The 9582-nt window shown below is 37.5% G+C and overlaps 1 pseudogene; it reads left to right on the forward strand.

Annotated features, from left to right (window-relative positions):
• Positions 1-5767: 5767 nt before the first annotated feature.
• LOC114024377 lies at positions 5768-9068 on the forward strand (annotated as a pseudogene).
• Positions 9069-9582: the final 514 nt, after the last annotated feature.

A 9582-nucleotide genomic window follows, 5' to 3' on the forward strand; every position in this document is an offset into this window, starting at 1 on the left:
GAAATATACTTAGTTTTTCACAACATGACTACTATGGAAGTGTTTTACATGACTACACATCTATAACCTGTATCGAGATGCTTGCCTTTTCAATGAGGGTGGGTGGGGAGGGAGGAAGGGAGAAAATTTGTAACCCAAAGTTTTAAAAACACATGTTAAAAATAAAAATTTTTTTTTTTGAAATTAAAAGAAATAAAAAAAGAAAAAAGAAAAAAAAGAAAAAAAAAGGATGAACAGCAACATGAATAAGCTTAGACACTGAGTTACGTCTCCTAGCTCATTCTTTCAAGTATTTTGGAAAAGTGTGTGTAGGTGCACAGAGGCAAACTGTAAGGTTTCATAGTGCAAATTGTGTCATTCTTTGTATTCTGCATTTTCACTGGCTGTCCCTCATGCATGGAATGCTTTCCTTCTTATCTCCACTTCCAGACTTCCCCAGCTTCTTTCAAGTCTCAGCTAAAGTTCCACCTTCTACAGGAAGCCTTTCCCAATCCCTCAATTCTAATACCATTCTCTGTTGATTATGCCTTATTTACCTGTATACATATTGTTTGTACATAGTTGTTTGCATGCTATATCTCTCAAAGATTGTGAGCTCCAGGAGGGCAGGGACTGCATTTTGCCTTTTTTTTTCTTTGTATCCTCAGTACTTAGCACCATGCCTGTCACATAACAAGTGCTAAATAAATGTTTATTGATTATCTGAAAAAAAAAGAACTGAGGATATTGACCCTCAAGATTTAGAAAGTCAGAGAAATAATACAAATAATATTCCTGATTGTTCTGAATGTACAAATTCCTTTTTATAATATTTAACTGTTTTTAAGCTTAGAGGTGATATAATGGCTGCCATATGGGTCTCGTCTTTTTCAGTTTTAGGGAATTTATTTTACACCAAACATTCTGAGTTCAATCACCATCATCTTAGTCACCTGGACTCAAAACCTAGGTATCATCTTTGACTTGTCACTCTTTTTCACTCGATATCCAATAGATTACCAGGTCCTGTCACTTCTACCTTCTTAGCCTGTCTTGTATATGCTCCCTTTTCTCCTCTGACACTGCAACCACCCTGGGCATAGGTCGCTTCACTGGTTGGTCTTCCTTTCTCGAGTCTTTCCCCACTCCAATCCATCCTCCACTCAGCTGTCAAATTGTCCTTCCTAAATCACAGGCCTGACCATGTTATACATCTCCCCTCCCCCATGCAATCAAATCCAGTGACTCCCTATTGCCACTAGGGTCAAACATAAAACTTCTCTTTGGCTTATGAAGCTCTCCATGACTTTGCTCTTTAGTAACTTTCCAGTCTTCATGAGAAAACTTCATCTTACACTGTGCCATAAACTGCAATCCAATGACATTGGCCTCCTTGCTGTAGTTTGCACAAGAAACACCATCTCCTCACTGAATAGTTTCTCTGGCTGTCCCCCATGCCTGGAGCATTCTTTTGCCTCTTTTCTACCTCCTGGATTCCTTGGCTTGCTTCAAATCCCACCCAAATCCTACCTTCTATAAAAATTCTGTCCTGACCTTTAACGCAAGTACCTCCCCCCTGAGATTATCTCCAATTTCCCCTGTACTTGTCATTTCATACATAGCTGTTTGCATGTTATCCTCCCTGTAGTGAGAATGAGTATGTTAAATTTTGGATAAGCAGCTCCATTTTATTTGAAGTCTCTTTTTGTGATTAAGTGGTCATTAATTATTTTTATGTAATAAAATAAGGCATTGGGAGGTATAGTTTGGTCATGATGATTGTGTATCCCAATTTTGATAAACAACTATGGATCCTATGTGTGCCCCTCAGCTTTAGCAAACAACTACTAATGACATTTATGCATGTGTGACAAATCTGGTAAACAATTGATAAAAATTTGCTAGTGATGTCAGAAAATTAAAGTTTGGTGATAATTTTCTTTCATCATAAGCTTAGGTAATTAGTCACCAATCAGAATGTAGGTGTAACACAGATGGATCTTAGATTTATCTTAGATGTAATACTAAACTAGCCCAGGACCATAGAAACCAACCAGAGACCCTAGCTATCATTCTGCTTATGGGTGGTCACCAGAACTGATTCCCATGTTCCCTGTTTTTTAGTCTTATGCCAGTTATCTCATTTTAGTGCAACACTGCCCTAAAAATCCCTAGAAACAGATAAATTGATCATTTCTACTTTCTGTACAAAGTAGGAAAGTTGGTACTATAACCTCCCAAGCCATTTGGATTTCTGATCTGAAACAAGTTCCTGTGTTATCCTGGCAGTCTGGTATAATGGAAAGTACTTGAGCTCCAGGGTCAGATGACATCACTTCAACAGTGCCTCTACCTTGTATTGTTTGACCTTGGATTTTCCCCCTAGGAGTCTTACCTCTTGAGATCCCTATCAGCTATAGGTCTATGATCCTAGGATAAGTATAAGAAACCACAGCAGCCCCATTTCTAGACCTCCTGAAGCTTCTGGTGATTGTAAAGCATATCCTTTTTTTTTTTCTTTTTTGGTGAGGCAATTGGGGTTAAGTGACTTGCCCAGGGTCACACAGCTAGTAAGTGTCATGTGTCTGAAGTTGGATTTGAACTCAGGTCTTCCTGATTCCTAAGCCGGAGCTCTATCCACTGCTCCAAGAATATCCTTTTTTTAAAAATCTCGAGTGTGCTGATTAAAAAAAAAAAAAACTTTCCTTTCTGTAGTGTGGTGGGTAGCATATCATAAAGTCATTCATTTAGGAAGCATTTACTGAGTGATAAGTGATATGGAAAATGGATAAGAAATAACACTAATTCATTCCGAACTTTTGTATTCAATAAATCAGTCAAGGAGAATATAGGCAGGGAGATGGAAGAAAAAGGTGCTCTCATTTGGGAATTAAGTACCAACTATTCATGTTTTGAATTATACTAAAATATTTAGGGCTGTATATATGCAAATATATGCAGGCTACCCTTATATTGCAGATGAAATTGCTGAGTTACTATGCTATTAAACTTCTATTGAAATTCTTCCTCCAATGTCTCATTATGGTGACTCTGAGTCTTTGAAATCTTTGGTAGTGGAGCACAAGTTCTGGAAAATCAAAAAAGACCCAAGGCTTGGTGTATCTGAGCTCTAACAATAAACAGATTGGCCACGCAAATCTCAAATATCATTTGCTGTGTAGTCCTCACCTCCTCTTTCTCTCTCCTATCCCTCTCATTCAATCTGTTGTCAAGGCCTGTTGATTTTATTTTTCTAACATCTGTCAACTACATTCCCTTCTGACATTGTCTCCATCCTGGTGCAAGCTCTCATCACCTCATGCCTAGGCTATTAAAAAGCCTCATGAATGGTCTATCTAACACAAGACTCCCCACTCCATTCCATCATCCACTCATTTCTCAAAGTGATCTTCTTAAAGCACAAGTGTGATCTTGTCACTTCTTTCCCCCCACCCCAACTCTTACCCCCAGTGAATAAAATCCTCTTATGGTTATCTATCATCTCTAGGAGTGAATATAAAAAACCCTCTAGTCCTTTACAACCTCATTCCCATATATACACCTTTCCAGTCTTCTTACACCCTACCCAAGCTCACTTACTCTGAAATCAAGCAAAACTGGCCCCTTTCTATTCCAAAAAAGACACTCCTTCCAACACTGCATTTTCACTGTCTGTCCCTCACATCCTCATCTCAACTAAGTCCCAACTAAAAAAAAAATCTCACCTTCTACAAGAAACCTTTCCCAATCACTCTTAATTCTAGTGCCTTCCCTCTGGTGATTATCTCTAATTTATCCTATATTGTGTATTTGTACACATAGTTGTTTCTATGTTGTCTTCCTCTTTCAACTGTTTTGGTCTTTTTTTGTATCCCCATCATTAAGCACAGTGCCTGGCACATAGTAGGTGTATTCACTTAATAACTACTGAAGTAGTAAGAACTTTTTTTCTACCTTTGAGGATGGTGTGTACACACAATTATAGGTCTCCTACATATGATAATGTATCTACAAGGTAATCATAGGGTCATTATAGCAGAAATGGGATCTTACAGATCATCTTGCACAAAACCCTTACTTTACAGATGAAGAAATTGAGATTGGGAGGTTAAGTGGCATGATGAATTCAACCCTGGGTTCTCTAATTCAGTGCTCAATTTATTTTCATAAGTCTGTAAAAATATTTTGGGGCCCTATGCTCTCAGAGAAAAAAGAAATCAGTCAATTAAATGGTATCTTCTTTGAAATTTATAATCTTAAAAGAGTTGCCTGGGCCACAGATAGGCTGTAATCAACATTACAACGCCAGTCTAACTATGTGTCCCAGGTAAAACTTAAACTGAGATCATTTGGACTCTGAAGTCCTACTGTCTGGTAAAACAACTAAACATTTCTAGCCATAGTATAGATGATAGACAAGAGAATCTTTTCATTAAGTGAGGATGATGGTACTCTCAACAGTAATAAGGAAGTTATGAAGATGAGTGGGCATGTGGAGAAATGAGTTTACCTTGGGACATTTTGAGTTTAAGCTGGCTATGAGATATCCAGTTTGAACTAATAGGTAGTTGGAAATGTAAGACTGAAGGTCAGAAGAGAAGTCAGGGGTGGACAAGTAGATTTAAGAGTCATCTGCATTGAGATAATAATTGAGTTCATAGGAGCTGACAAAATCTCCAAATGAAACTATATAGAGGGATAAGAAAAGAGGGCTCGAGACAGACTTGAAGAATACCCATGGACGGTGGCCATGACATAGATAAAAATCCAGCAAAAGAAACAAAGGTCAGGCAGGCAAGAGGAGAACTGGGATAGAGCATGTCATGAATACCTAGAGAGAAAAGAATATCAAGAAGAGGGTGATTGACAGTGTCAAAGGATGCAGAGAAGTCAAGAAAAATGAGACCTGAGAAAAGAAAGCCCAGGATGAATTTAACAAAAAAGTGCAATTTGAGAAAAAATGCGCTCAAATAGGAAATCATACGTTAAGCACAGTGAAAAAAAGACAGGATGCTTTAGGAAAGGAAATTATTTATGAATCCATAATGTAATTTTATTTGTTTTCAAAGCTATTTAACAGTATGATAAATAGCTGGATCCAATAAAAAAACTATCAACAATTAACTTCTGAATGAATAATAATAAGTTATTATGCACTGCCCAGGTCAGTGCTCCCTATTTAAAAACAAATATGTTGAAATACTAAAACTAGGAAGTCCTGGAAGAGATAAACATTTATTAAGCACCTACCATGTGCCAGTCATCGTGTGAAGGGCTGGGGATAGAATGAGGCAAAAAACAATTTCTACCTTCCAGGAGGTCACAATCTAATGGAAGAGAAAACAAACAAACAGAAATTTGCAAATAAGTTATATACAGGTTAAATCTTTCTGTTCAGTTGTTTTCAGTTGTGTCCAATTCTTTGTGACCCTATTTGGGCTTTTCTTGGCAAAGATACTGGATTGGTTTGCCATTTCCTTCTCCAGCCCATTTTAAAGATGAAGAAACTGAGGCAAGCAAGGTTACGTGACTTGCTCAGGGTCCCACAGCTAGTGTCTGAGGTTAGATTTGAACTCACAAAGACAAATTTTCATGACTCCAGGTCTGGTCTATCCACCTTGCCACCTAGATGCCCCATACAGGAAAAATAGGAAATAAGAGAAAGAAGGCACTAGAATTAAGAGAAGTTGAGAACTTTTCTTTAGCTGATACTTACAGGAAACTTGGTAATTCGGTAGATATAGATGAGAAGAAAGGACATTACAAGTGTTCGGGACCGCCGGAGAAAATGCCTAACGCCCAAAAGATGAATTCTCTTATTCATGGAACAGCAAGGAGGCCAATGTCCCTGGAGCAAAGAGGTCAGAGAGTAAGGACCAAGAAGAATGGAAAAGTAAAAGGGAACTAGGTTATGAAGGACTTTGAATGCCAAACAGAGGGTTTTATGTGTGATCCTGGAAGCCATAGGAAGTCAGTCCATGACATGGTCAGACCTGAATACTGAGAACATCATTTTGGTGGCCGAATGAAGGGGTGATAATCTTATTGCAGAAATTTTGGAAGGTAGATTTACTTTATCTTGAAGGGTGGGAGAAGGAGAGGCATCTTTAAAGTACAGGGGAAAATATCAAGGAAAATAAAGAATAAATCATCCCTCAGATGGATCTAAGCTCAGACCCACAATAGTAAAACTCCCCCTACAGAAAAGAAGCTGGAATAAAAAACTTTTAAATTCACACTGGGCCAAGAAAAAAGTCAGTGGAGTAAAGATGGACAAGACTATAAATTCTATACCAATCAAAGGTAATATTATAAACCCAAATAAAAAGAAAATATGTTCTTTCATAACTGAATAAGCCAAGATTTTATATTAAAGGATATTGAGTTTATCAATTGACCTACTCACCATTCAGAATAAGGTTTACTAAATCATTTCCACAATGCCCTCTTTTTTTCTATTTACCTAATCCTAGCTTGATCCATTCAGGTGAGATTATTCTGTTAAGCTTGGAAGAGGATTTACCTTGGACCTAGTATAAGTGATTATATAAACCTCAGTCAGTGATTCAAATAATATTAGACTCTAAATATAGCAATGCATTGATTAAACAAGTTTTCCCTAACTAATCTTCATTTGTTTACACACTATTAAATTTCTAAATTGGCCTGAGCGTATTTGAAGCAATAGAAAGGAGCATAGACTTACCTAATGATTAAAATTATTATAAGAATTAGTTATTAGCTCATTATAGGGTAAGAATGAAATAACTGTTCAACAGTTTCTCAGAGTGCTGATAAAACTCCTGGATGGCCATGCATCTTATAGCAAAAAAAAGAAATTTAATAGTGACCAAGAACTTAGGAAGTTTCTGAATATATTTCTTCCTAGCACCTATGACAGAAGCCTCAGGAACATCTATTTTCTACATAAGCATTTTTTTATTTTATATTAAAATTATATTTAAACTATCTATATTCTTATGTGCGATAGACTGCAAGACTCCATTTTCAATTCAACAAATATTTACTAAATGTCTACTATGTGCAAGGCTGTTTCATACAATGTGAAAATGCCCTCTCTCCTTCTCTTTATGACTTAGAATCTCTCCCTTTTTTTTTTTTAAAGGCAATTGGGGTTAAGTGACTAAGCCCAGGGTCACACAGCTAGTAAGTGTCAGGTATTTGGTCTGAGGCCAGATTTGAACTCAGGTGCTCCTGACTTCAGGGCCCATGCTCTATCCACTGTGCCACCTAACTGCCCAGAATCTTTCATTTCTTACAAAGCTCAGCTGCAGTTACCACTTGCTGTTGGAGGCCTCTTCTGATCAATCAACACCCCCCCCCCCCCCCCAGTATCCAGGGCCATTCCTTTATGAAATAACTTTGTATTTGATTTTATATGTTTTGGGGAGAAATATCTATATCTATGAAATATATGTGTAACTTTCCTTAATTGACCATAAGCCTTTTAAAAACAAGAATTGTTTTGTTTTGTTTTTCCTTTCTGTATGCCGTTACTTAGCACATATTAGGTGCTTAATAAATGATATCAATCAGCGATAGCAAAAGGATAAAGTCTTGACCTACACATTTCTGATCTTTCTCATTAAGGATCTTTTCTTAACTGTTTTTATTCTAAAATAAGTACTACTGTAATTTCATTTTAATTATTCCAAAGTCATGATACAACCTCACATCCCATTTTTTTGTCAAGTTCACAGTGTTACTATAACCAATTACCTGAATTTATTAACTGCCACTTAAGGCCACAAGGTCCGTATTGGATAATAGCCTGAATAGTTTAGGTATTAGATTTTAATCTGTGTAATTATAAAACTTGGCATACAGTAGCTACTTAGCAGATAGAAGGTAGAAGGAAGGAAGGAAATAAGCTTTTGTTAAAGGCCTACTATGTGCTAGGCGCTGAACTAAGTGCTTCTGTAGATCTCATTTGATCCTCATAATATCCCTGGAAAGTAGATATTATTATCCCCATTTTGCCTATAAGGAACCCAAGGTACCCAGAGGTAAAGTGACTTGTCCAGGGTCATAGAGATGGTAAGTGACTGAGGCTAAATTTGAAGTTGAAACTTGGGTCTTCCAGCATTCTATTCACTGTACCACCTAGCTTCCTCTAAAAAGTGCTTAGGAAGATCTGGGTTCAAATTTTTCCCCTGATATTAACAATCTGTGTGAAGTCACTTGTGTTCTGTGCGCTTAAGAAGCTCCTCCCTTTTTCTTTTCCTGCTCCTGGGGAGTCAGTCGCTAATAGCGAGGGTCTGAAGTTTGGAAGCATTTTCAGTGGCTCTTCGATGGGTCCCCAGCCCTCAACATGCCACAGAATACATAAAGTTACACTGAAAATGGTATGGCTACCACTTAGATTACCATGAGAAAAAGAGAAAGAAGGAAAGCCAAGAATAAAGAAAATGATTGGTCTAAAGGCCAAACTCTACCATAAACAGCATCATGCTGAGAAGATTCAGATGAAAAAGACTATCAAGATGAATGAAAAGAGAAATACCAAGCAAAAGAATGATGAGAAAACTCCCCAGGGAGCAGTGCCTGCATATCTGCTGGACAGAGAGGGACAATGCCAAGCCAATGTTCTTTCCGAGATGATTAAACAGAAATGAAAAGAGGAAGCTGGTAAATGGGAAGTGTTCTTGCCAAAAATTCATGCTCAGGGAGAAACAGAAGTGTTAAAGGTTATTCAAAGAGGAAAGAGAAAGAAGAAGGCTTGGAAGAGAATGGTTACTAAAGTCTGCTTTGTTGGGGATGGCTTTACACCAAAACCACCATAATACGAAAGATTCATCAGGCCAATGGGTTTACTTTTTAAGAAGGCTCGCGTAACTCATCTTGAACTTAAGGCTACTTTTTGCCTGCCCATACTTAGTGTGAAGAAGAATCCTTCCTCCCCACTATATACAACTTTAGGTGTTATTACCAGCAGGGCTGTCATTGAAGTGAACGTGAGTGAGCTGGGCCTTGTGACACAAGGAGACAAAGCTATCTGGGGAAAATCTGCACAGGTTACCAACAATCCAGAAAATGAGGAGTGCATAAATGCAGTCTTACTTGTTTGATTAACTGATTGAATGAAGTTTTACATCTTTGACACTTATTAAAGATTCTACAATATATCAAGAAAACCACACCAGTTACTATGTTGAACAGTCACAAAACAAAACCAAAGACACAATTCTACCCATTGGTTGTTTTGATTTGAGATTAACTTGGAAAAGAGATGAGACACTATTTTCTATTCTTTTGAGACTTTTTCTCATTTTGGAGAGGCGATAAAAAAAAAAAAGCTTGTAGTTAAAAAGAAGAAAAAAAAAAAAGAAGCTCCTTAGGCCTTAACCTATGAAGTCATGTTTTACTTATTTATGTAGCAATGTGGCAATAAAGCCCATTCTGTGGAGCTTGCTTTAAGTTGGTCCAGTCAAGCACGTGGGAATATGGGCCTTGCTTCCAACCATGGAAGGCTTGAAAGGTTGAAAGGTCTACACTTCGAAATGATGAAAAATTCCTTTTTCAAAGCCAGAACTATGATTCAGTGGATGTTTAAAAGGGAGTGACCCGCTCTGTCAGCCTCCT

This window comes from Vombatus ursinus, unplaced genomic scaffold (assembly GCF_900497805.2).
Source record: "Vombatus ursinus unplaced genomic scaffold, bare-nosed wombat genome assembly UNPS02014821.1, whole genome shotgun sequence".
Lineage (NCBI taxonomy): Eukaryota > Metazoa > Chordata > Mammalia > Diprotodontia > Vombatidae > Vombatus > Vombatus ursinus.